Consider the following 26,948-nt stretch of genomic DNA (forward strand, 5'->3'; position numbering starts at 1 on the left):
TGTTTCCCATTAAATGGTCGGCACAACATTGTGGGCCGAAGGGCCTGTACTGTGCTGTACTGTTCTATGTTCTATGTTCTAAATATTTCAATTATTTACAGTTTTTTCATTTCTTAGTGTGAAAGTTTATACTCGTAACACAATGAAAGAGAATTGTTTCTTTTAAAAATTATTGGAAGTACATGAACCAGAGCAAAGCACAAATGAAGGAAATACTGTGAACAGTACCCTACCGCCAATGCTGGTGTGACGCCTGGGCCTCTCCCTGTGAGATGAGTCTCTTTATTTGGGGAATAACTGATGACAGGGCAACTCACAGGTCTTACTCCACCGATAGGCGCTCCCATGCTTTGAATTTTTGTATAAGTGTTGAGAACATCAAGCGTGGGTTGGCTGTGGGACGTGGTAAGAGCACAACTGTAGCTTGATCTGAAATAGATGGATTTTCTTGTCCCGCAAGCGACCAAAATGTGTCCATAGCATCTCTGCAAACTTCAGTTTCAGTGCATGATCCATCCTGAGCACCGTGAATTCATCTTGTTTTCTTAATGACAATGGGCTGGATTGTGCGGTCCTCCATCCACATGTTTCTCGGCAGTGGAAGGTGAAGCGCTGTTTGTTGGCGGTGGTATTATCTGCTCGCGCCGCTGAATTCCCATTGAAGCCGCCCCATGCCGCCGGGGTGCGCTGCCTGTGGGACCAGAGAATACCCCCCCCCCCCCCGCCAGCAAACGTCGGGAGAATTCCGGCCAATTTCTTTGATGATTCAAACGAAAGTGACCTAAATGGAGCACATACCCAGTCAAAGACTGTTTGGGAATGGGAAGTAGCATTTGAGCTTCTCTTGTAACGTTTTAAGGTTTGAGGAGATGAGGTTGAGTATGGTTTTGCCGGCAAGACATGCTGATGCCAGCTTGACATCTCAATCGACCCACTTACCAGTTCTTCCGGCCGAAGGGTCAGTTTTGACCTGAAACCCTGCAGTTTATCTGTGGCAGTCGGAATGTTCGAATTTTTCACCTGAATTTTAACATGCAGCTCATTTAGATGGCTGAATATATCTGGAAAAAATGCAAGCTTAGCATGTCAGGAATCATTGCATATTAAATCTTTTGGGTGGAAAGAGCCAAATGCTCTTTCAACGCATTATGGAGCTCATAAACACGGGTGATGACCTACCCCCGAGACAGCCTTCGTACTTCTGTGTGCATGAGTAAACCGTGGTACTCGGCTCCCATCACTTCACACAAAATAGTAAACTAACGCGACTTCATTGGACCTGATTTTACATAATTCACAATTTTCACTGTTTGGTCTGGCACTACAGTTAACTAGGAGGGCATTCATAGAATTATAGAATTTACAGTGCAGAAGGAGGCCATTCGGCCCATGGAGTCTGCACTTAAGCCCACTCCATCCCCATAACCATAACCCAGTAACTCCACCTAACCCTGGTAGGGTTTCTCCATTGATCTTGATGGAGGGAGGGACTGGATCTTGCCCTGGGGCAGGTTGACAAAGCACTTGAGTCTTCTTGAGGTTGAGGCTGAGCCCGTTTCTTTGGTATGCTTCCGCGACGATGTCAAGCATGTCTTGGAGATTCTTTACTGAGAGATTGGAGATGACGTTGTCATCCACATACTGACGTTCCACGAGCGATGCCAGTGTCGTTTTGTTCGTGGGTTTCAACCGGTTGAGGTTTTAAAGTTTTCCGTCCATCCTGTAGACGATGTCCACTGCACTGCGAAGCTTGGTCTTGGCAAGATGAAGGATGGTGGTGCTGAAGATGTGGAAAACCGTGGGGAAAGGTTTCTGTCTTATTTCTATTGGTGAAGACTGTCACCGACATCTTGTCATGGACCAGCCGAAGGATGTTGATGAATATTTCTGAACAACCGACCTTTGACAGGGTCTTCCACAGCACTTCCTGATTGACTGAGTCAAATGCCTTGACAGATCGATCAAGGCCTTGTAGAGTGGTTGATGTTGCTCCTGACATTTCTCTTGTAGTTGTCGAGTGGTGAAAATCATGTCTGCTGTTCCACGGTTTGGTCGCAAACCACATTGGCTTTCTGGAGGATTTCTTTACAGGCTGGGAGAAGGCGGCTAGCAAGGATTCGGACGATGATCCTCCCATCAATGGGGAGTAGGGATATTCCTCAGTCGTTCCCACAATCCGTTTTAGTCTCCTTTCTTGAAGATGGTGATGATGACAGCGTCCCTGAGGTCAGCAGGGATTTCTTCTCTCTCCCAAATTTTCAGGAGAAGCTTATAAAGATGACGGGTGATGTCTACTCCTCCAAGTTTGAACATCTCCACTGGAACTCTATTCACTCCTGCGGCTGTTCCATTCTTCACATGTTTAATGGTAGTTTCGACTTCATCCTTGTTTGGTGGGAGTCCAAGATCATCTTTGATGGGGAGTAGGGGGATTTCCTTGAACACATCCTCATCCATGATTGTATCATGGTTTAAGAGTTCTTTAAAGTGTTCTTTCCATTGTCTCTCAAAAAGGTTGCGTCCTTCTTCTGCATGAGTTTGAGGCCGAGGGTGTTGGGTCCAAATATTGCCTTTGTTACACCGAAGAAGCCCCTGGTGTCGTGCTTGTTGGCGAGGAGGTGCAATTCTTTAGCTTTCTCAGTCCACCATTGGTTTTGATTTCCCTAGTTCTTCTAGTTCCTACTTTGGTTCTCATTCTTGTATTGGAGGTCATTCAGAGAAGATTCACCAGGTTGATTGCTGAGATGAAGCTGTTGTCTTATGAGGAAAGAGTGAGTAGGTTGGGCCTTTACACTTTGGAGTTTAGTAGACTGAGAAGTGATGTTATTGAAACAAAAAGGATTCCGAGGGGGAGTAACAGGGTAGGATGTTTCTCCTGGGAATCTAGAACTAGGGGGCATAGTTTCAATTAGAGATGAGGAAGAATTTCTTCACTCTGAGGGCCTTTTATCTTTGGAATTCTCTAGAGCATTGGAGGCTGTGTTCTTGAATATATTCAAAGTTGATACAGACAGATTTTTGAACTATAGTGGAGTGAAGAGTTAGGGGAACGGGCAGAAAAGTGGAGTTGAGGCCAAGGTCACATCACCCATGATCGTATTGAATGGCGGAGTGTGTGGGAGGGGAGGTACGGCCACTCCTGTTCCGATTTTGTATGTTCCGACATTCTCACAACTCCACAGGCATTTTCCCCCAGCTGTCAGACTGCACCCTTCACCCTTCATCTGGAACACTATTTGGTAGCCTGGTCATTAAGACTGGAGTTTTTTTTTAAAGATTTGTGCTTCAAACAAAAATGAGAATAATTGGACAATAAAGCAAGAAGGGGGTGGGGGTCATCCGCCCCACAATGCCTGTTTCAGCCCTTTGTGGTAGAGCTGGCCAATTAATGCTAATCCTCTCCTCTTTTTGCCAAATGTTTATTTTTTCTGCTCTAGCTTTTATCCTGTCCTCTTTTGAATTTTAATATTGAATCGGATTCATTACCCTTTCCAGCAGTGTATCGCAGATCACAATAACTCATGTGGATGTGCCGACACCACATGGACTACAGCGGTTCAAGAAGGCAGCTCACCTCCGCCTTCTCAGGGGCAGTTAGGGATGGGCAATAAATGCTGGCCCAGTCAGAAAAGTCCACATCCCGTGGAAGAATAAAAAAGGACCAAGTTTTTCCTTGTGTCACCATTGGTTCTTCTGCCAAACACCTTAAGTCTACCAACCTCAAAATGAAATGAAATGAAAATCGCTTATTGTCACAAGTAGGCTTCAAATGAAGTTACCGTGAAAAGCCCCTAGTCGCCACATTCCGGCGCCTATTCGGGGAGGCTGGTACGGGAATTGAACCGTACTGCTGGCCTGCTTGGTCTGCTTTAAAAGCCAGTGATTTAGCCCAGTGTGCTAAACCGGCCCCTGGATAAGCTACTGGATAAGAAGAGAAATTTGTGGTATTCCCCCAGAAACCGTGATGCCTTTGTGCTGCACAAACTTCAGCATTTCTTCTTAGCTCTGTTTTCACTTTGTTTTCACCTTCTAGCAGTCTGTCAGCCTTATTGGATTTGGCATGGTGACCATGTTGTCCGGCGGTCTCACTCAACATTTCTACCCAAAATGGTCTCCCAAGTATAAATTTTGTGGTTGCCATTGATGGTGAGGACAGCTTTATTTTCATATGTAAATATACGTGTTTATGTTTTTTGGATGCATGTTAGTACGTCCTGAATTTCTCACGATGCTTGCCAGGAAAGCACCAAGTTCTTCTTCGGAAAACACCCAATGAGGCACATCAGGGATGTCGGGAAGTCCGCATTTAAACAACGATCCTTTGTATTATGAGAGACAGGCAGAAAACCTAAAAGTGAAATTCAGTTCTCACCGAAAATAATGGTTAGATCTGTTTCTTGCTTTTGTCGAAGATGTTTCAGTTGCTGCCACTGTGATTTTCAAAGTATGCATTTTTCTATTTTTGCATTACTTGGAAGAGGAAGAAGTGGATTGTAGAATCATAGGTCACAGCTCAGAAACAGACCACTCAATCCATCAATTCTGCACCTATGTTCTTCTCTGCAGAGTGCAAACTTACTTTCCTGCTCACTTTAATATTTTTCCAGCAGCGATTTTCTCATAGGATACCACCCGGTAGAATAAAAATTAGTGCAAAACGTTTCAAAGGGTGGGATTCCCGATAATCCGTGGCGTGGTATTGATGGAATCTTGTGATCTTCAGGGCGTCTGCACACAGCTACATGACGTTATCGACCGCAGTCAACCATACTCCACCAACCAGCATGTCCTCTGTGACCATCAATATCAAATAAAATAAAAGTCATAGAATGCACAGTGTAGAAGGAGGCCATTCGGCCCATCGAGTCTGCACTGGCTCTTGGAAAGAGCACCCTACCGAAGGTCAACACCTCCATAACCCAGTAACCCCTCCCAACACTAAAGGCAATTTTGGACACTCAGGGCAATTTATCATGGCCAATCCACCTAACCTGCACATCTTTGGACTGTGGGAGGAAACCGGAGCACCCGGAGGAAACCCACGCACACACGGGGAGAACGTGCAGACTCCGCACAGACAGTGACCCAGCCGGGAACCGAACCTGGGACCCTGGAGCTATGAAGCAATTGTGCTATCCACAATGCTACCGTGCTGCCCAGTCAGGCAGTAATCATCATTTTGAGGCAAACCATTGAGACGGGGGCTGGATTCTCCGGTTCTCCAGCCCCATGTTACTCGGCGGTGTGCTGTTGGCCAGAAGCGGAATTCTCTACTCCCACCGCTTGATTTCTTATTGAAGCCACCCACTCTGCCTGGACACCCCCCACCCCCTCCGCAGGCTGGGGTCCTCTGCTGGCGGGAAAGGCCAGAAAATTCCAGCCGGGATTATTTAATTTAGGAAGAAGAGCCTAAAGATGACCCTGCAGATGTCAAATGTACCTTCTTTAACCCTGCCTCATGTTGCTCTAAGGGCAGCACGGTAGCATTGTGGACAGCACAATGGCTTCACAGCTCCAGGGTCCCAGGTTTGACTCCGGCTTGGGTCACTGTCTGTGCAGAGTCTGCACATCCTCCCCGTGTGTGAGTGGGTTTCCTCCGGGTGCTCCGGTTTCCTCCCACAGTCCAAAGATGTGCAGGTTAGGTGGATTGGCCATGATAAATTGCCCTTAGTGTCCAAAATTGCCCTTAGTGTTGGGTGGGGTTACTGGGTTATGGGGATAGGGTAGAGGTGCTGACCTTGGGTAGGATGCTCTTTCCAAGAGTCGGTGCAGACTCGATGGGCCGAATGACCTCCTTCTGCACTGTAAATTCTATGAAAACATGATCAGTAACAGCGTGCAGATAGAAGGACAGCATGGTAGCATGGTGGTTAGCATCAATGCTTCACAGCTCCAGGGTCCCAGGTTCGGTTCCCGGCTGGGTCGCTGTCTGTGCGGAGTCTGCACGTCCTCCCCGTGTGTGCGTGGGTTTCCTCCGGGTGCTCCGGTTTCCTCCCACAGTCCAAAGATGTGCGGGTTAGGTGGATTGGCCATGCTAAATTGCCCGTAGTGTCCTAAAAAGTAAGGTTAAGGGGGAGTTGTTGGGTTACGGGTATAGGGTGGATACGTGAGTTTGAGTAGGGTGATCATTGCTCGGCACAACATTGAGGGCCGAAGGGCCTGTTCTGTGCTGTACTGTTCTAAATTCTAAATGTAACCATTGGGATGGTTACTGACTGCGTTATAGACATTTTGATGGCGTGCTTTGGGTATCTGGATAGATCATGCAGTGTAGGTTTTTCGAGGTTTCGAAGAAGATTGCGTGCTCTGAAAGCTGCATAACTTTGTTATTCACAGAAGGCATGGAACAGGAGGGTGCCACCCAGAACGAGCAAAGGACAGACAATGATGCAGAGCAATTGCCAGATTTGTTTTATAAATTATCTTTTGGACAGCAAGAACTACACAGATAGGATAAGACCTTTACTAGGGCAGTTCATGGATGATTCTTGCCCTGCGCATAATGCAATACCCAATTCCATCTTCTATAGTATTGCCCTCTGCACTAACTCAACATTCACCCGATTACTTTTACCTGGCATTGCATTGTTCTGCATCATTAATATCCTTTCGGGAAGGAATCCTGCTCTCCTAACCTGGTCTGGCCTATGCATAACTCCGGGTCCACAGTAATGTGGCTGACGCTTAACTGCCCTCTGAAATGGCCTCATTTCAAGGCACTCAGTTCAAGGGCAATTAGGGATGGACAACAAACAATGGCCTTACCATATCCCATGGAAGAATAAATAGAAATCATCTTCAAAAATCTCCCAGAGTAGCTGAAATGAAGTGCAACCAAATGAATAGCCTGTCCGTGAATTGTGTATGTGTCTAATCTTTTGTTTGTCCCAGTTCTTCCAAATAGTGACATTGTGGATTTTGACACTCACAAACCTTACCTGACCCTCCCAGGTACTCCCCTTGTGGTATGGATAAGTGAACTACCTAGTGTTGTTGAGAGAACATTGAGATGCAGTGGCCCTCTGTCTCTCATTAGATGGCCTTATGACTGACTGCATTACACTGCTATTGCAGTGGGAAGCCTGGCCTTGTGTGCTCATACCATCATCCACTTTCATGTCAGGGTCATACGCGACATAATCCTGAGAGGCCTTATCTGCACCGACTGTGCTCCTTCTATCAAGCACTGCATCAAGACGCCCACTGATGTGTTTGAGGGCGGACGTTTAGGTAACAATGATTTCAGTGAAGTGCCTGCAAGTAGTTTCCTTCTGCTTGTTAATTTTGAAGCTGTGGATCAGGCTAGGAAAAAGCCTCAACAACAGAAGTCTGATATTCAGGAGAGATATTATAACCGGGCATTGGATCTCTGCCATTGATAACTTGGCTTCAGATGTTTGTGGTTGCAGAGGCTGGGTCACTGAATCTATTCAAGGCCTGGTTAGATAGATTTCCATTAGACAAGGAAGTCAAGGGTTATGGGGGACAGATAGGACAGTGGAGTTGAGACCAGAACCAGATGAGCCATGATCTTACTGAATGGTGGAGCGCAGGTTCGAAGGGTTGAATCACCTACTCCAAAAGTGTTTCCTACAATATAACACTGACTGCACTTTAAAACGCTACACTGGCTGTGAAGAGCTTTCGCATGTCCAGTGGTCATGAAAGATGCTCGAAGATTGCAAATCCTTTTTAACGCAAAAGTGTTAATGGATGATCTGACCGACATCCTGATTTTGTTGGCATTACTGGGGCCGGCCGTATTACTCTGTGAATGCCTAAAGAAACAAGGAAAGAACATATGTTTTAATGGTGCTGGAAAGTATCCACTGAAGTGCAGAACTTGCGAATGTCAGCATAATTTGCTGCATGTTGAAAGTTTGAAGAGTTCAGAAAGAAGGGACAGTCTAGCATCCTAACGCCTGTGTGCGTAAATGAAGTCCAACAGGTTTGTTACAAACACTAGCTTTCGGAGGACTGCTCCGTGAATCGATGAATCGATCGCAGTGCTCCGAAAGCTAGTGTTTGTAACTAACCTGTTGGACTTTAACCTGGTGTTGTAAGACTTCTTACTGTGCTCACCCCAGTCCAACGCTGGCATCTCCACATCATGAGTAAATGAAGACACACCCGGGAAGATTGTTGCATACCAATCTTGGTTTATAGGGTCACTTTTTCAAATGTTCAGTGGGCCATAAAATCATGGGGGGTGACTTTCAGTCCACGTCAACTGGAAGCGTGAAAATTGACGTGGGCGCAATATACAGCGAGAATCGGGAAATGCGGTTCTCGCCAGCAAGATTGTGTGTTCTGGTTTTCTAGGCCCCTCTCTGTGATTTAACGGGAATTCTACCACGGAAGGTCGAGAATCTCATTCAAATACATTATTAGCATCTGAATAGGAAGTCCTCTCTCCAGGACTAGCCCCACCTCCTCACTGAATATTCATTGGGTGAGTTACAACAGCTATATAAAACCGAGAACCCAGTGACCTCACCTCCGAAGGGGATATCGGAGGTGAGCGCTCAGGTTGCCGTCGCCCTCTAGGGTACCAATTGCAGAGTGGACACCGGAGGATATGGATTTCCAGGTATGTGCAACTTGGAGCCAGCTGGTTTCAGTCGCAGCATCTCGGGAGGAGGGGTCGCTCGCAGGCCTCAGCGGCCCTTCATGTCTGTGAGCCTCAACGTTTAAAGGGGCCTGGCGGCTGATTTGCAGGCAGTGCTTCCCGTGTCCTCCTTGCTGGGCTTGTGGTGATATCACTGCTGAGGATTTGCCCTCAGCTGGAAAGTGGGTGGCAGCAAGTGAATCCACAGCATCAGCACAGGGGATGACCGTGATGTCCTTGGCTGGGGTCTCGTGAGATGCCAGGGTGCATGGGCCGAGTGGGAGTCTCTGGCAAGGGGTCATTTCCAGCTTCACGCGGGGCGAAGGACAAGAGCAGCCAGAGGACGAGAACTGACGAACCCCCACACACGAAGTTGAGCCTGAGGGAAAGAGATGTCTGAAAGTCCAAAGCCGCTTATTGTGGAGTCCAGGCTGTCAGTGATTGTATATGGGTGGCTGGTTGTTCAAGTTGGAAGGCTTGTGAGAGCTAAGGGCATGAAGATGCCCTCTAAGGATGAATTTGACTGTAAATTGCAATCTTCACATGCATCAGTGTGTCTCACCTGCCATAAGGGGAAGTTAGTTACTTATTCAGCTCCCTGACCCTGCCTTGACTAGTCAATTATGCCAATTTAGTCAGCATTGCAATGCATGAGTATGCCACTGATTGGCGCCCAATTGGTAACCCTTTGGATGCCTAGCCCCCAAGCATTTAACTCAAAGGCTCATACTCATGCCTCCATAACAGACAGGTAACACTGATCTGGCTTCCAATGCAAGGCGTTATGGTGAAGTCGCTCATCAGTCACCCCCGCTCAGGCGTGACTGGCAGCATCTTGTTCCCCTGTGAGATTAGAATGTAGGTCCATTGAACTCAACTCACCTTTGGGGGAGTAACGCGGCCCACTGGAGCTTTTGAGTGTCAAAACACTTAATTCAAGTGGAGTTGACAAGATCAGCTGTGGGGAAGTGGCTCTTGTATAACAGGGGAGAGAGTGAGGCTCATAGGAAAGGAGTTCACATAGCGGGGATACGCATGGGTGGATGTCCCTGATCCTGAGAGCGATGTGGGTCAGGCCATTGTCAGGACTCCTCATTGTCCACTTTGATATTCTCTTCCTTTGAGTTATTGATTCAGTGGAATCATGGAACCAGTCGAGATGGCAATTCTTTTGATTGTGATCGATCAGCAACAGTGACAAGGAATACTCATTCAGGAGATGGCTGATGGCGGCAGTTTGGAAACCACAAACACCCGCTGAGACTCACTGCAATGAGGCCCCTGCATCAATGCATGCTCTGGTCGAGCAGGCAATTGGACTGGCTCATGATGCAGTTCCGGTGCCTGGAGCACTCGGAGGGAGCCCTCCAATACAGCCCCCAGAGGGTGTCACACATCATAGTGATCAGCTGCACTCTGCAAAACCTGGCACTGCAGTGGATGAGCAACTGGACCGGGAGGAGATAGAGGAGCACCATATTTCCATGGATGAGGAGGATGTTGAGGAGGGTGGCAAGGAGCAACCAATGTAGGAGGCGGAAGAAGGAAGTTAGGCAATGGCTAGGGCCCACATGGGGTACAGGACTAGGGAGTCCCTCATCGCCTCTCAGTTTGGGAACGAGCAGGACTAGGTTGGCAAGACCTCTCTCACCATGCATGAGGTCATTGTGGTGGTGGCCACATTCAGGATGCTAATGCGTTTGGCCGGGCACTGCAAGAGAATGATGATGACTTGCAGTGAGAGCAGACGATGCTCCTCTAATCCTCTGCGATTATCTAACTCCTGCCTGACAAAGCTACCTGCCATTGAACGGGGTGCTCTAGGGGCCCAGAGAAGCAGAATGTCACATTCCAGCTGCTACTGCCTCCTCCAAGGTCAGGGCTCCCGGTGTATATCTCCACCTGATACTGAGATGGATAAACACTCTCAGGCTTTCAGCTGATGGCATCCTCATAACTAAAGAATGCTGGCAGAAGAGAACTGAGTGTTGCTGTGGGGGCACATGGGGAGGGTGAATGGTGGGGTTCAGGGTGGATGGGGCCTGGGGGTCCGTGCCAGGAGCAGCATAGCTTTACTGCCTCGCCAGGGTGGGAGATGGGAGAAACATAGCGTTGCCATTCTCTTGCTGCACAGGGATAAAGCGCCAAACTAGCGCGGCGGTTTGTGGAGATGCCGCCATTACATCATGGAGGATCCATATGGGTCAATAAAGTGATTTTTAATACAAGTGTGCTATTACAATGGTGACTTATCTCTACAAGAGCCTAGTTTCACACGTGCCTACTAGGTTCCCATCATTTCTCACTCTTCCTCACCCTCCCGCTATGTCTAGGTGTATCCCCAGGATCTACTCCTGAGGTTCTGATGACCTGCTGACTCCCATGCCCTGTTGCTTGATATGACTTTGATGGGTGTCCCCCTGCGCCTTGAGGGTCCTGGCCTATTTTTGGGCTGCAGGAGGGTTGCAATGCTGCCCTCCGCGGCCTGAGGGGCTGGAGGGGTGTCGCTCACAGGGAAGGGGTGTCAAATGGGCTGGACATCCCTTAGATCTCCTCAGTGGAAAGCCCCGGGCTCCGCTCCTGCCGATCCTCTTCCCTTGGGGTTTCCATGGGATAGAGGAGCAGGTGCAGTGAGATCCAGAAGCCCTACCGTCCTCTGGCACTGACATTTGTGGGTTCCCGCCAATGCCTGCACCATGCAGTTGAAGCCCAGCACCATGGAGCTCATACCCTCAGCCACGGAGGTCATGAGCTGTACTATGAAGCAGACATCCCCCACCATGGAGGGCATGTTCTACGCCAAGGTCTCCACTGCAGACGCCATTGTTGCTATGTTTGCCTTGTTGCATCGGCGTGACGGCATCATCTCTTTTACTCCTTCATGGGTTGTGGGCTTCGCTGGCTGGTCCAGCATTTATTGCCTATCCCTGAGAGTATTTAAGAGTCAACCATGCTTCTGTGGGTCTGGAGTCACATGTAGGCCAGACTGCGTAAAGACGGCAGATTTCCTTCCCTAAAGGACATAATGAATCAGATGGTTTTTTACAACAATCGACAATGGTTTTATGGTCACGTTTCGACTTCTAATTGTTATTGAATTAAAATTACATCACCTGCCACGGTGGGATTTGAACCCGAATCCTCAGAGAATGATTCTGGGTCTCTGGATTACTAGCCCAGTGACAATACCACTGTGCCACTGCTTCAGGCAAAATGCAATGGAACTCTTTGTGCTGCGGGTTTTGGCCAAGGGTGGTATCATGACCGGTACAGGCTTGGAGGGCCGAAGGGCCTGTTCCTGTGCTGTATTGTTCTTTCTTCTTTCTTCGTTCTTCCAGGCAAACTTGCAGTCCAAGGACGGGTGCTGTTATCATTGATCTTAGTGACTCAGCATTTGTAATTTCAGTAGCTCTGGGATGACCATATTCAGGGGCAAATCATCAGCCTGGGGCTCAGCAGGGTCCTGGGCTCTGGCATCCCTCCGAGTGCTGGATCCTTGGGGGTTCCTTCCTCCGTCTGCTGTGGATCTTCAGCTCTGAGATGCTAATGACTGAGTGACCCAGAAACTTGTCTACTAATTATTCCCACCAAGGTGCGTGTATCTACGCTGGTGGAGGGTGGGGATGATAGATATGGGGCTGGATTCTCCGCCCCGCCATGCCACATTTCTGTTTTACCCCGCCGGCAGGATGCTCCGTTACGCCGGCTGATCAATGGGGTTTGTCGGGAAACCCCAGGGCTGCCGGCAAAACAGAGCATCCCGCCGGCGGAGAATCCCACCCATGATATTTCCTTGATGCTTTCTCCACAATATCTCCCTCGGAGCTGGCCAGGGTGGTCTGGACTGGTCGACTGATTAGCGTGCAAGGGAAGTGAGATGACATAAGTGCATCACAGGGGCAGACTGATGGGAGAAATTTAACTTGCATGAAGCTTGCACCATGGTTGCATGTGTTGAGGGTTCTCACTTTTGTCTGGTGCCCCCACCTCGCCCTCTGCACAGATGTAGTCCTGATCGCGTCGGCCAGCTCAAGAGCTTTCTCATCAAAATGTGTTAGGGTTCTCAGCTCGGGTATGACTCGGACAGGCTTTTCCCACTCACGCTGGTTGTGCTCCTGCAATGAGACAGTTGAGGAATGTATAGGCAGGAATCCCGCCAGGTCAGATGGTGATGAAGTCTGGCTTGCATGGGAGGTGAGTGGGAGTGAGGAGGTGTGATGAGTGTGCGGAGGGGTGCAATGGGAAACATGAGGAGGCAAATGTACCCTGGCTGCACAAAGAAGGTCATTCATCTCCTTTGTGCACTGTGGCCCCATCCTCTGATGGAGTAAGCTGGCATTCACCGTTGTTATGTGAGCGGCATTTTCAGAACCCCAAAATGTATCCTGGAGTTCAACCAACCTCCCCCTTTAATGTACTGTTGCTTTTGAAGCACACGGCTTGGTCTCCAGGTGTGGTATTACAATTATGGACACGTGGGTTTTTAAACACAAAACAATGTTTATTCCATGAATTCAATTTAACATTTTAAATAAACATTGGATCACTTAACACCCCTTAATTCAAAGATAACCCCGACAATAATACAACACTAAATAATCCTTCAGTTGTGCCTTCAAATCTCCAAAAGACTTAACACCTTTAACAACAGAAACACATCAGGTTAAAGACATTACTATTATGAGTTTAAATCACCCAGATTATTCAGAGATAGTCTTTCATGGCAGAGATCACAGCAGAATCCAGCTCACTGCAAACACAGACACATCCAAGCTCTTTTCTTCCAAGCAGCTCTCAGCAAACCAGCCAGGCACTTTTCAGCTGCTCTCTCAAACTGAAACTAAAAGCAGACGTGAGCTCAACTCCGCCACCCCCACCCTCTGACATCACTTCAGTAATATGAGCTGCTCATTTCTTAAAGGTACATTGCTTAAACATTCATTTCTCAAAGGTACTCTCACATGTCACTGTCGCTGCCACAGCCTCCCAGGCAGGATTGGTGACCTTGCTTGCTGAACATCTGGCCGGTCGTGGGTACAGGATGTCATGCCTCTGCTCGATACCATCCAAATGTTTGGTGAGGGGTCCCTCCGCGAAATGTGATGCTGTTTTCTTGGGAGCCATTCCCTGACCAGTCTTGCAGCAAATATTGTGGAGGTGTTTATAGGGAGGCCCCCACCGATTACAGACATTACGGCCAGATTTTTTCAGCCATTATGATTCTCTGTTCCTGCTGGCAGCACACTCCTATCTGTGGTATTCCCGGCGATGCGCGGTGGCTTCAATGGGAAATCCCATTGACAAGCGGTGGTAGCAGAGTATCCCACCGCCAACGAATGGCGTGCTGCCAAGAAACACGTGGCAGGGGCACCAGAGAATCCTGCCCTAGGATTTCCGGGGCAAACGAATCAGAGGCAAGCCGCCACGAGCGCGGTGTGAAACTCATGGAAAACAAAATTTTGTTAACGAGGCTGAATATACTGTGCGTTTTCCCATTGTCGGCGGGATCCTTCCTGATCTTCACGCAGCGACGGACACTTTGGAAAACTATCAGAAGATAACAGCACTGAAGTGGGGTGGGGGTGGCATGAACCCTCCACGTTCTGGAAGGGCCGGTTAAGTTAAAAACTATTGCTTTTATATTTGTTTTCCATCTCTACAATCATTACTTCCAGAAAAGTGGTAATTCTTTATGGCAAGCATGCTGGTTGAATTTGATTGAAGTGTCTTGTTGGCAGGGTAAGAAGTTCGCAGCAGTTATGTTAAAGAAAATGATAAGCAGCTGGGTAAATAAATAATTTGAAATGAATGGTGAATGCTATTGCAGATGATGCCATTTCTACCCTGCTTGGAATCGTCTTTTGATGATATTTGACTCATAAAATAGAATGCTGCACACACGCTGGTGCCATAAACTTGTCTAAGTAACCAAAGCCGCCATAGTCCCATTTATCCATGGGCTGCTTTCCCCTTTGTTGGCAGCCTGTCTCTCTCTCACTACTACAGTAAACGCAGTCCTCGCAGACCCAGCATACCCAACACATCATGGTAACAGTGAGTCATGTTAGAGTTTGACGGACCTACCTTTAGATAGTCTGCCTTTGACCAGCGACAGCCATCCGGTAACATGGACAGCGTCCGCCCTCCCCTGTCGCTCCGCATCGCCGGCAACCTTGGTGCCAACTGGAAGATTTTTAAGCAGAAGTTTCAGCTGTATCTTGAAGCCACCGACCTCGAAGCAGCATCGGATGGCAGAAAGATTGCTTGCTTCCTCTCTACAGCCGGGGACAACGATATCCACATTTTTAACTCCCTCACCTTTGCTGAAGGTGAGGACAAGACAAAGTTCAAAACAGGCCTGCTGAAGTTCGACAGCCACTGTGACATCGAAGTCAACGAGAGTTTTGAACGCTATGTGTTCCAGCAGAGGCTTCAGGGTAAGGATGAACCTTTTCAGTCCTTCTTAACCCATCTCCCTATCCTTGCGCAATCCTGTAACTACAGCACCACTTCCGACTCCATCATCCGCGACCAGATCGTTTTCGTGGTACACTCCGACCCCCTTCGCCAGCAGCACCTGGGTCCACTCCGATCCCCTTCGCCAGCAGTTCCTTAAAGTAAAGCAGCTCACCCTCACCATCGCCATCGAGACCTGCGTCCTACATGAGCACGCTAATAACCGGTACTCCCATATCAAGGCGGCAGCCATTTTCCCGGGCTCCTGCGCATGCGCGCAACGACCGAGGGGACGGCGAGGACGAGGACCAAGCTGCGGAGGTGCACACATCGTTCGACCACACCGCGCATGCGCGGTGGCACACGGAGTGTCCTGACATCAGCGCCATGACGTGCAACAACTGTCACTCCCCCCACTTAAAGCGGCAATGTCCCTCAAAATATCGACGCTGTCTCCAGTGTGGCAAGCTTGGCCACTACGCAGCCTTGTGCAGATCTGCTCAACTGCCCACCACACAGCGATCCCAGCAGCAGCACAGGAACGTCCAGTCAGTGCAGCAACCCGTTGCAGACTCCGACTCCGACACCGAGGATCTCACATCCCCATTCCGGGTGGGCATCATCACCAAGCATACGATGCTTTCCGCAAAAATGGCTAAACCGCTCCCGGTGATGTGCATTGATCTGGACGCCGAGTGGTGCGCCACCCTTACGGTCAACAAATCTCGCATACGCTTCAGGCTGGACACCGGCGTTTCAGCTAACCTCAATTCGCAGTCTGACCTGGATACCATCCACGTCAAGCCGAACATTCTTCCATCGGCCTGCCAGCTTCTCGACTACAATGGCAATGCCATTGCTGCCATTGCTCATGCCAGCTTGTGGTATCTCATCTTTCTTCAAGAGCCACCCTACGTTTCGAAATTGTAGGGTCCAACAAAGCTTCCTTCCTCGGTGCTCATTCCTGCAAAATCTTGAATATGGTGCAGTGGGTTCACTCCATGTCACCCACTGAGGCATCAACCTAGCCAGATGCCAACTTCCAAATCCAATTAAATGACATCAGAGCACGATACCGCAGTGTCTTCGAGGGTATGGGGACACTCCCATACACATACAAGATTCTTCTGAAACCGAATGCCACACCTGTGGTTCATGCACCCCATCGGGTGCCGGCACCCCTTAAGGACCGCCTCAAGCAGCAGCTGCAAGACCTCCAGGACCAGGGCGTCATTTTGAAGGTCACGGAACTCACAGACTGGGTTAGCTCCATGGTTTGTGTCAAAAAACCGTCAGGGGAACTGCGCATTTGTATCAACGGATTTGAACCGTAACATCATGAGGGAACACTGCCCTATCCCTGAGCGCGAAGGGCTCACCAGCGAAATGGCTCACACCAAGTTTTTCACGAAGCTGGATGCCTCCAAGGGGTTTTGGCAGATACAGCTGGACGCATCCAGTCGAAAGCTCTGCACATTCAACACCCCGTTTGGTCGTTATTGTTACAACTGGATGCCCTTTGGCATCATCTCCACCTCGGAGGTATTCCACCGAATGATGGAGCAAATGATGGGGGCATCGAGGGGGTGCGAGTGTACGTCGATGACATAATTGTCTGGTCCACAACTCCGCAGGAACACATCGATCGCCTCAAGCGAGTGTTCCAGAGGATCCACGAGCATGGCCTCCGACTCAACAGAGCCAAATGCTCGTTCGGTCAACCAGAATTCGTCGCCCGCCACAGAGACTGAATTTATAGACTGAATGTTTCATTGCCTTGTGCTTCGTTTACTCATCTGTACATATTGTTTCTTCCTAATTTGTTGTATGCACTCTATCTGCACTAGACACCTTCCCATGTAAATACGTTCACGTATTTTATATATAGTCAGGCTCCGACTGATGTAAATACGCTCACATACTTTGTACATAGTCAGGCTCATACACACACTCACTATTTATTGACATATGCACATTTTTCAAAAGGGGGGAGATGTCATAATACACACACAAGTATATGATGGTGCACAGACAGACATTGATTGACACACAGGATGACCAATGAACACACAGAACACAGCAGCCAATCACCAGAAAGGACACGGCCACTATAAAGCCAGAGGGCACCAGTTTTCCCGCTCTCTTGGGATGCAGCCTCTGAGACAGTCAGAGCCTGTGAGCAATAACTGGAACATCCACCATGTGGTAGTAAGGTAGTCTGGTCAGGTTAGCCTCAGGTCTCCAGTCAACTCAGCATAGTGTCAACCCACAGTTAAAGTATGTTTAATAGTGAAGAGTTCAATAAAATTGAGTTACATTTCTTCAAGTGTTGGAAACCTGTCTCTCTCACTGCTGTAGTAAACGCAGTCCTCGCAGACCCAGCATACCCAATACATCAGATGGGAGGCGGGTTCGTGTGATGGATTTGGCGGTGTTCACAATTCTCTTTAGTTTCTTACGGTCTTGGACGGAGCAGTTGCCACACCAGGCTGTGATGCAGCCAGATAGGCTGCTGTCTCCGCTGCACCTGTAAAGGTTGGTGAGAGTCAATGTGGACATACTGAATTTCCTTAGTTTCCTGAGAAGGTATAGGCGCTGTTGTGCTATCTTGGTCGTAGCGTCGACGTGGGTGGGCCAGGACAGATTGTTGGTGATGTGCACACCTAGGAATTTGAAGCTGTCAACCATCTTCACCTCGGCCCCGTTGATGCTGACAGGGGTGTGTGCAGTACTTTGCTTCCTGAAGTCACTGACCAGCTCTTTAGTTTTGCTGGCATTGGGGGAGAGATTGTTGTCGTTACACCACTCCACTAGGTTCTCTATTCCCTCCTGTATTCTGACTCGTCGTTGTTCAAGATCCGACCCATTACAGCCGTGTCTTCAGTAAACTTGTAGATGGAGTTGGAGCCAAATGTTGCCACGAAGTCGTGGAGCCAAATGTTGCCACGCAGGGGCTGGTTTAGCACAGTGGACTAAATAGCTGGCTTGCAATGCAGAACAATACCAGCAGCGCCGGTTCAATTCCCGTACCGGCCTCCCCGAACAGGTGCTGGAATCTGGCGACTAGGGGCTTTTCACAGTAACTTCATTGAAGCCTACTTGTGACAATAAGCGATTATTATTATTATTGTGTGTGTATAGGCAGTATAGTAGGGGACTATGTACGCAGTCTTGCGGGGCCCCGGTATTGAGGACGATCGTGGAAGAGGTGTCGATGTTTATCCTTACTGATTGTGGTCTATGGGTCGGAAAGTCGAGGATTTTCATTGTCTCTATTCAAACAGGGGAGTGCCACGGATGTTATTAAACATTAATTTTCTCATTTACAGTAACCAGTTTTAATTGACACATCTTCAACACTGAGCAGAGTGTTTTTATAAACTGTTGACTATAAACTGTTCATGCTGCTTTGACTGATTTTTTGATTTTATTAAATCCAGCATTTGTTGCCCAGCCCAAATTGCCCTTTGAGAAGGTGGTGGTGAGCCGCCTTCTTGAACAGCTGCAGTCCATGTGGGTGCAGACACAATGTTGTTAGGGAGCAAATTCCTGGATTTTGACCCAGCCACGGTGAAAGATCAGCAATGTCTTCTCAAGTCAGGACGGTGTGCGTCCCCGTGTCCGCCAGGGTCTCACCCCCACAACCCAAAGATGTGCAGGGTAGGTGGATTGGCCACACTAAATTCACCCTTAATTGGAAAAGAAAGAATTGGGTACTTTCAAGTAAAAAAAATAGGATGGTGTGCGAATGAAGGGCAAATTGCAAATTGTGGTGTTCCCTTGTTCCTTCCGTGCCTCGAATCATTAGATGTCAAGGGTTTGGAACATGCTGTCAAGTAAGCTTTGGCTAGTTGCTCCAGTGCCTCTTGTAGACAGTAAGCACAGCAATCAGGGAGCACCAGTGATGGAGATGGTGAATATTTATGGTGGTGACTGGAGTCCCAATCAAGAGGGATGCTATGTCTTGGAGACTGTTGAGCTTCTTGAGTGTTTTTGGAATTGTCAGTTATGGCTCTGTGGTAGCATCCACACCTCGGAATCAGAAGGCTGTGGGTCAAGTCCAAATTCCAGGACCATATACATATTGTCAGGTGCAATATGGTGGCATTGTTGCAATGTCAGACGAGACATTAAACCAAAGTAGTCTTTCCTTAAAAATGGTCATTAAAAAATGTCACGGCACTATTTAAAGAAGAATATTGATATTGTAGGACCTTACTGCAGGTAAATTGCTGTAATGTTTCCTTGCATTACAACATTGGTTGTACTTCAATAGTAATTTATTGGCTGTGGAGTACTTTGAGAAGTTTTGAGATTGTGAAACTTACTATATAAATTCTTTTCTACTTATCAATTCCCAGCCTGATATTTTTCTCTGCACAGTATTAACTGTAACAAGTTCATGAACACATTGGCAAACAACACATTTACATGATTAAAATAAACATTCTGGCTGCTGTATAAAGATACCAATCTCAATTTAGTCACAGTCATCAACTCATTGAGTAATGACATGCCAGTGAGTAAAGTGGCCACAGTCCCAGATGGCCACAGGCTGCTTTCCCCTTTGAGGGGGAGAGCTGACTGGCGGTGATTTAACCTGAGGATCACCACACCTCAGGCGAGGGACAAAGTTGAGAAGGCGGGGCCTTCATGAATAGCATCAGCCGATACATGGATTGAACCCGCACTGCTGGTCTTGCTCTACACCATGAACCAGCTGTCTAGCCAACTGAGCTAAACTGACCCCTATGCTCATGCCAGTCATATGCCAAACATGTATGGGCCCACAAAGTTCAAAGGCAGCTGGGAAAGTTGTAGAACGAATGAGTATCCTCAAGATCAAAAACACCAACTGAGTCACAGTCTGTAACACATGCCAGGGTTCAGATGACGTTCACTTTATGTGCCATCTTTGCTTTAGTGATCTCTAACATCCGAACCCCTCCATTAGGCTTCCAACATCAACGCAACTATTGCATGCAAAAAACCCTATTGCCTTGTGGTTTATGCAAGTGTGAATTGAAACTAGTTACTGTAAATCCACTTAGATTATTGCAACTGATTTCTATCAAACACCCTTACTAACTGCTGTAATAGTTTATTAAAATCTTTCATTATGCTTTTTGAAATGCATTCAAACTATCTCCTTAGAGTTTCAGTACAGTTGGCTGACCCTCAAAGTCATATTATACTTAATATTGTGCCTGATATGTTGATCATTATTTAAGACAACTACTTGCGTTTAAATTATAATTAGATATGCAGAATGGCTGTTGACATTGGAACTAAAGGTTTAATCACTGACCTGGAATTTGCTGTAATGAAATATTAACGGCAAATTTCATGAGTTAAACTGTTGTGCTCTCTGATCCTCCAGTGGTGAATTTATAGTAATATTTGCTGGAGAACTCACTCCAGTACTTCACAGCAAACGTAACCTCAACTCAGGAGTGGCATAGCCATATAATCATAGAATTTACAGTGCAGAAGGAGTCCATTCGGCCCATCGAGTCTGCACCGGCCCTTGGAAAGAGCACCCTACCCAAGACCACACTTCCACCCAATCCCCGTAACCCAGTAACCCCACCCAACCTTTTTGGACTCAGGGCAATTTAGCATGACCAATCCACCTAACCTGCACATCTTTGAACTGTGGGAGGAAACCGGAGCACCTGGAGGAACCCCACTCAGACACGGGGAGAACGTGCAGACTCCGCACAGCCAGTGACCCAAGCCGGAAATCGAACCTGGGACCCTGGAGCTGTGAAGCAACTGTGCTAACCACTGTGCTACAGTGCTACCCTTGGATACTTCTTCAGCGATAAGGAAAGGAAAAGGCTTTCAATGTACATTCACAAGTTAGTTCACCCCACAAAGCACTGTAGTTAAAACTTTGTGTAATAGTTGAACTAACACATATTAACTGTTTCGAATATAAATCAATGGCCGATGATAATTGTTGGATGCATATGTTGTTCAAGGTACACAATTGACTAAGGACTGAGAGCACATATAAAGAGACTATGCTGGGACACTGAGTTAGTAGCTAGGAGGTAGAGGTCTGTAATGTTTCTTCATGTGAATAAAAACCTATTATCAAGGAAAGATTTATGTCTTGTTTTGTACTTCACCCTCTGGCATGAAAATATTTTTACCCTGCAAGTTACTGGACATGTGAGCTGATAACAGTATTGTGAAGGGAATGTGGCTTCTGGGGCTATGTTGAACAACTGGACCAACAGTCTGTCTCCTTAACCAGTAATATTTAAAGCTTGAGAATTAAGAAGCAGCCCAAACAATGGGGAAAGAAATAGAGTTAATTCGAGTCAAATTGGATACAGAAAGAGAGCATGAGGGCAGGAAAGAATGGATTAACTGGGGCAAAAAAGATATCGAAAGGAAAAGTCAGAAAAATGTCAAGTTTTAAATAACCTCTCAGATAATGTACAACCTGCAGGACTGAGACACCAGAGTCTCAATTGCTTCCTTTCAAGACCTCCAAGGTTTCATAGAGTTTCATATTAGACCATCAAGAATGCCATTAACAGGTTTCTTATACTCTGATTTGTTGGCGCTACCTTTGAGCAGCATGTGAAATTCATAATACTGTAATAATACTGGCCCAGAGCAAGTGCAGATCTAACAATTTCTAAAACTAACTTAAACTATGTGGGGCACGCAAACATATTTCTTATAGAGCTCACGCACATCACTGTTTCATGGTAAAGTGGTGACCGGGTTCCTTGCTATCTCATGGAGCCCCAAATCTAAAGGGGATTACCGTCTCTGATATTAACGGGGCCCTACAATCTAAGACAGGTATTTTAGCGGAACGACGTGGGAACCAGTGGAGGCTGCGTACCAGCATGAAGGGGGGAATAAGTGTTTGCGAGTGCTACTGCCCTGTTTGCACCAGCTGGCTCAAGTTAAAACCCAACCCATGTGTGGCACAAATATGTAAGATGTTTTGTTTTTAGCGAAGACATTTGTAGTTTGAATAACTACACAGTAAACAGTAGTACTGGGATGTTAAACTGATTGCTTGTTGGTTTCCTTTTAAATCCTTAAAACTAATGCAAAAACAAGAGGTTGCGGTCAAATTAATGGCATCATTTTCAGCCTATGGCAACTGTGGCAACCACAAGATTTTTCATGATTGAATTTTCCCTATTTCTTTGGAAATAGTCTTTTCTGAATTACCGCCATGTGTTTGAAGATTATTGAAGAATGTTCCATATTTGCAGGCATTGCTTCATAACTGCCCACTAAGAGATTTGAGTAAAGATGGAGGCTTAATGCCAGTTCCAAAATATGGAAAGATTTACAAAATAGAAAGAAAGACATGAATTTGTGTAATACCTGTCTCGATTTTAGATGATTTGTAGGTGCTTTACGGTTTCCAACGAGGTGAGCTAGGGTCCCTGTTCCCCTGGTGATCATGCTGTTAATTAGTTTACGATGGAGGTTCTGACTCCCTCTGGGCAGGAAGTCTTACTCTGAGAGTTGCTGGCCAATATAATGGCCAACAGCTCTTTAGTACCAGCAGCTTCACCGGAGGGTGTCCACTGCTGGGACAGGAAATACTTTGTGGGGGTCCTCGAATGGGCCCGGGGTCCTTTAGGTTGGTCGCCCCTTGCCCGCCACACAGCCTGCACAGTGAAAACTGCTGGCTGAACGCTTAGTGTGGGCCTCTCCCATTGCTGGTTAAAATGTAGCAGTGGTGGGATTAATTAGCCAGTAATTGCCCAGTTATGGCCCTCAATTGGCCCACATATGGGTAGACCTCCCAATGCCTCCCCCACCGCTGATAGATTTGCAGCGTCGGAATCGATTCTCTGCCCGACCGCTGCTTTCAATTTTGGCATCGGGCAACGGAGAAATCCCGCCCCAGTTTTTTCACGGAATCTTGAGCCTCTTTGTCAAATAAGATGAGTGGGCATGGTTTACGCCATCACACCGGTGAGGCGGGGTCTCATAGAGCTGGGGACCGCGTCCAGAGAGATCGAGGCGCCATCTTTAAAGGGCACCTGATCAACACTGCAGCCTAACAGCCTCCAACAGTGGTATCAGCGCCCCCCCCCCCCACACAAGAATCTTCACTGGACTCTCCCCCCCACCCCCCCCCCCCCCCCCCCAACAGTTATCACTGGCATACACCACCCATCAATAATCATCGCTGGCACTCCCTTCCCCTACCTCAGTGCACCCACCACACATGAACTAGGTTCACTCCGGCACTACCCTCGGTTGTGGGCCCGGAGGGATTGCCTCAATGGCCTCATGCCTGGCCAACCTTCTTGTAAACCTCGCTGGCATATGAATATTTACCGAGGGTAGATCATTTAGAGTGGGAGGCGGTGCTAATAGTATTAAAATGTATGGAAATTTATTAAAACGGGGTTTGCATACATCATGGGCGTGAATCACGTCACGCGAGGGAGCGGGGAAAATTGGAAAACGTAATCTCCCTGACAAGAATCGCGCTTCCCAACTCTCAGGAGATTTTCCGCCCCCACCGCGAATGCCATGGATGGCTGGGTTGCGGGCTCAAGATCGCGGCCACAGCATCAGTTGCAAACCTGGATGCACATCTCTCAATTCTGTCATTAGATGTTATGATACGCGGTGTAACGCTGCACACCCAGAACCCACTGATTAGAGAATATTCTCTTTATCCTACTTTCTGCCTCCTATCTCCCGACCAATTACTAACCGATAAACTGGAACCCAAATACATCAAAAATGAACGTTTCAGACCTGGTATGGCAGTACAATGGTTAGCACTGCTGCCTCACAACGCCAGGGACCCAGGTTCGATTCCAGCCTTGTGTGACTGTCTGCGTGGAGTCTGCACATTCTTCCTCGGGCTGCGTGGGTCTCCTCCGGGTGCTCTGGTTTCTTCCCACAGCCCAAAACTGTGCAGGTTCGGCGGATTGGCCATACCAAAATGAAAATGAAATGAAAATCGCTTATTGTCACGAGTAGGCTTCAATGAAGTTACTGTGAAAAGCCCCTAGTTGCCACATTCCAGTGCCTGTCCGGGGAGGCTGGTATGGGAATTGAACCGTGCTGCTGACCTGCCTTGGTCTGCTTTAAAAGCCAGCGATTTAGCCCAGTGTGCTAAACCAGCCCCTTGTTTTCCAAAGATATGGAGGTTAGATGGGGTTATGGGGTTACAGAGATAGGGCGGGGGGAGAGTGGGCCTAGGTAGAGTGCTGTATCGGAGGCATACCCGATGGGCCGAATGGCCTCCTTCTGCACTGTAGGGATTCTATAGTTCTATGGCACGTCTCGTATCACATAGACCAAAAGAATGAAATAACTCATATATAAGTGCCATGTGCAGACCAGCAAATTTCAATGAATTCTTTGCTCAGCTCTTCAACCGTTGTTTTTAAACTGGCTGGAACATAGAGCTGAAGATAGAAGACAGTAGACGTTGTCTGACACAAAGCAACTTTTAATATTTAGTTGTTACAGTTTTGAAAAAAAAAGTAAACTATTCCCAGCCAGTATTGCTGTGGGTAGGCTTGGCAAGAAATCATTGCAACATGCGAGGAAACAATGACTCATTTTTGTTCTACCAGTTTAGTGGGTTCTTACTGTGCGCCAGGCCTGCAGATTTCAAAGAATGAAGCAAGGTCTTTTGATGCTGTCAGCTGCGGTTCACATGAACTTGGTATTCCTTCTGGCCTTGCAGAAGATGGTGTCCACAGCACGCGATTCAGTCAGCTGTTTTATTTGATGCCTTGCCTTTTCTGCTTGAGGTTACCAGACTGTGTGCTACTTGACGCATAGAGTAAGATTATTATTAATAGTGCTTATACATTAAATTGAGCACTTCAAAAGATTAGACTTGATCTGCATTGTGCCATGACATAGAAAGCATTCCAAGATGTCTTTTAATTATCATAATCTTTGTCACAAGTAGGCTTACATTGCAATGAAGTTACTGTGAAAAGCCCCGAGTCGCCACATTCGGCACCCGTTCGGGTACACAGAGGGGGAATTCAGAATGTCCAATTCACATAACAGCACGTCTTTCGGGACTTGTGAGGAAACCGGAGCACCCGGAGAGAACCAACACAGAGACGGGGAGAACGTGCTGACTCCGCACAGACAGTGACCCAAGCCGGGAATTGAACCTGGGACCCTGGCGCTGTGAATCCACAGTGCTAACCAGTGTGTAAGCGTGCTGTCCACTGTGCTACCATGCTGCTCTCTTGCTGAAAGAGTAAAGACCATAAGATGTAGGAGCAGAAGTAGGCCATTCGGCCCATCGAGTCTGTCCATCGTTCAATGAGATCTTTAACTGATCTGATCTGATAATCCACTTTCCTGCCTTATCCCCATAACCCTTGATTCTCTTGCTGATTAAATATATGTTTATCTCAGCCTTGAACATACTTAACGACCCAGCCTCTACAGCCCTCTGCGGTAAAGAATTCCACAGATTCACTCCTTTCTGAGAGATGAAATCCCTCCTCATCTTAGTAATAATAACCTTTATTAGTGTCACAAGTAGGCTTACATTACCACTGCAATAAGGTTACTGTGAAAATCCCCTAGTCGCCACATTCTGGCGCCTGTTTGGGTACACTGAGAGAGAATTCAGAATGTCCAATTCACCTAACAAGCACAAATTTCGGGATTTGTGGGAGGAAACCGGCGCGCCCCAAGGAAACCCACGCAGACACGGGTAGAACATGCAGACTCCGCACAGACAGTGTCCCAAGCTGGAATCAAACCTGGGACCCTGGCGCTGTGAAGCAACAGTGCTAGCCAATGTGCTACCGTGTTGCCCATCAGCACCTCTGGTCCTAGACTCTCTCACAAGCAGAAACAGCCTCTGAGCATCAACTCTGTCAAGTCCCCCAGAGAATCTTATGTGTCTCAATAAGGGCGCCACACATTCTTCTGAACTGCAATGAGCACAGGCCCAACCTACTCAATCTCTCTTCATAAGAAAATCTCTCCATATCCGGGATCAACCTAGTGAGCCTTCTCTGGACTGCCTCCAATGACAATATATCTTTCCTTAGATAACACTGTTCACAGTATTCCAGGTACGGTCTAAAAGAAAATGGGTACTGCATGGTGCAGTGGGTGTGAGTCTCTCCTCTCGATTCAATGCAAGTGAGACTGATGAGATGAAATTCTCCTCTGTAGGTCATTAGGGGCCAATGTAGAATGTGTTTGGGAAGTCTTCATCAATTACTAATGGTCAGCAAAATATAGCACGAAACTAGGAATAATTGCCAGTTTTTCAGATGGGACACAGAAAATTGCAGCAGCATGGAAAAAATATCTCAACGGTGCAGAAGTTTGGTCGTTATTTCAAGAGTCAGGCAGATTCGCTCTGAATCAGGCGGTGTTGTGTGCCATAAGCCTCGTAGAGACCGATAACTTTTAGAAGAAGGAAACCCCCACAATGCCAATTGAAAGAAAATAGATGGACATTGATGTGTTGGGTGCTCTGGATCCATGGAACACATACAGGCCACCAACAGTTAAAATAGTACAACACTATTTTATTAAACTATAAGCTGTTGAACATACTCTTACTGTGGGTTAACACGATGTTAGATTAAACTAAAGAACTGTGCCTATCCTAACCAGTCTAATCACTCAGCACATGGTGAGGATCTGTGCTGTAAACTGTAAGCTCTGTACTTCTGAGAGGCTGCATCCCGAATGAGCGGGAAAACTGATGCCGTCTGTCTTTATAGTGAGTGTGCTCTAACTGGTGATTGGCTGCGGTGTTGTGCATGTTGATTGGTCCTACTGTATGTCCATCAGTGTGTGTGTCTGCTCCATTATATACTGGTGTATATTATGACAGACATGACTTTGATTTTCAAAACATTTACTGTAACAAGCC

General features: G+C 47.3%; 1 protein-coding gene across 7 annotated transcripts in view; it reads left to right on the forward strand.

Annotated features, from left to right (window-relative positions):
* The window catches only part of wdr27 (WD repeat domain 27), a 599,569-nt gene that overhangs the window by 227,495 nt on the left and 345,126 nt on the right, over nucleotides 1-26,948 (forward strand). The window lies entirely within an intron of this gene.

This window comes from Scyliorhinus canicula, chromosome 1 (genome assembly GCF_902713615.1).
Source record: "Scyliorhinus canicula chromosome 1, sScyCan1.1, whole genome shotgun sequence".
NCBI lineage: Eukaryota > Metazoa > Chordata > Chondrichthyes > Carcharhiniformes > Scyliorhinidae > Scyliorhinus > Scyliorhinus canicula.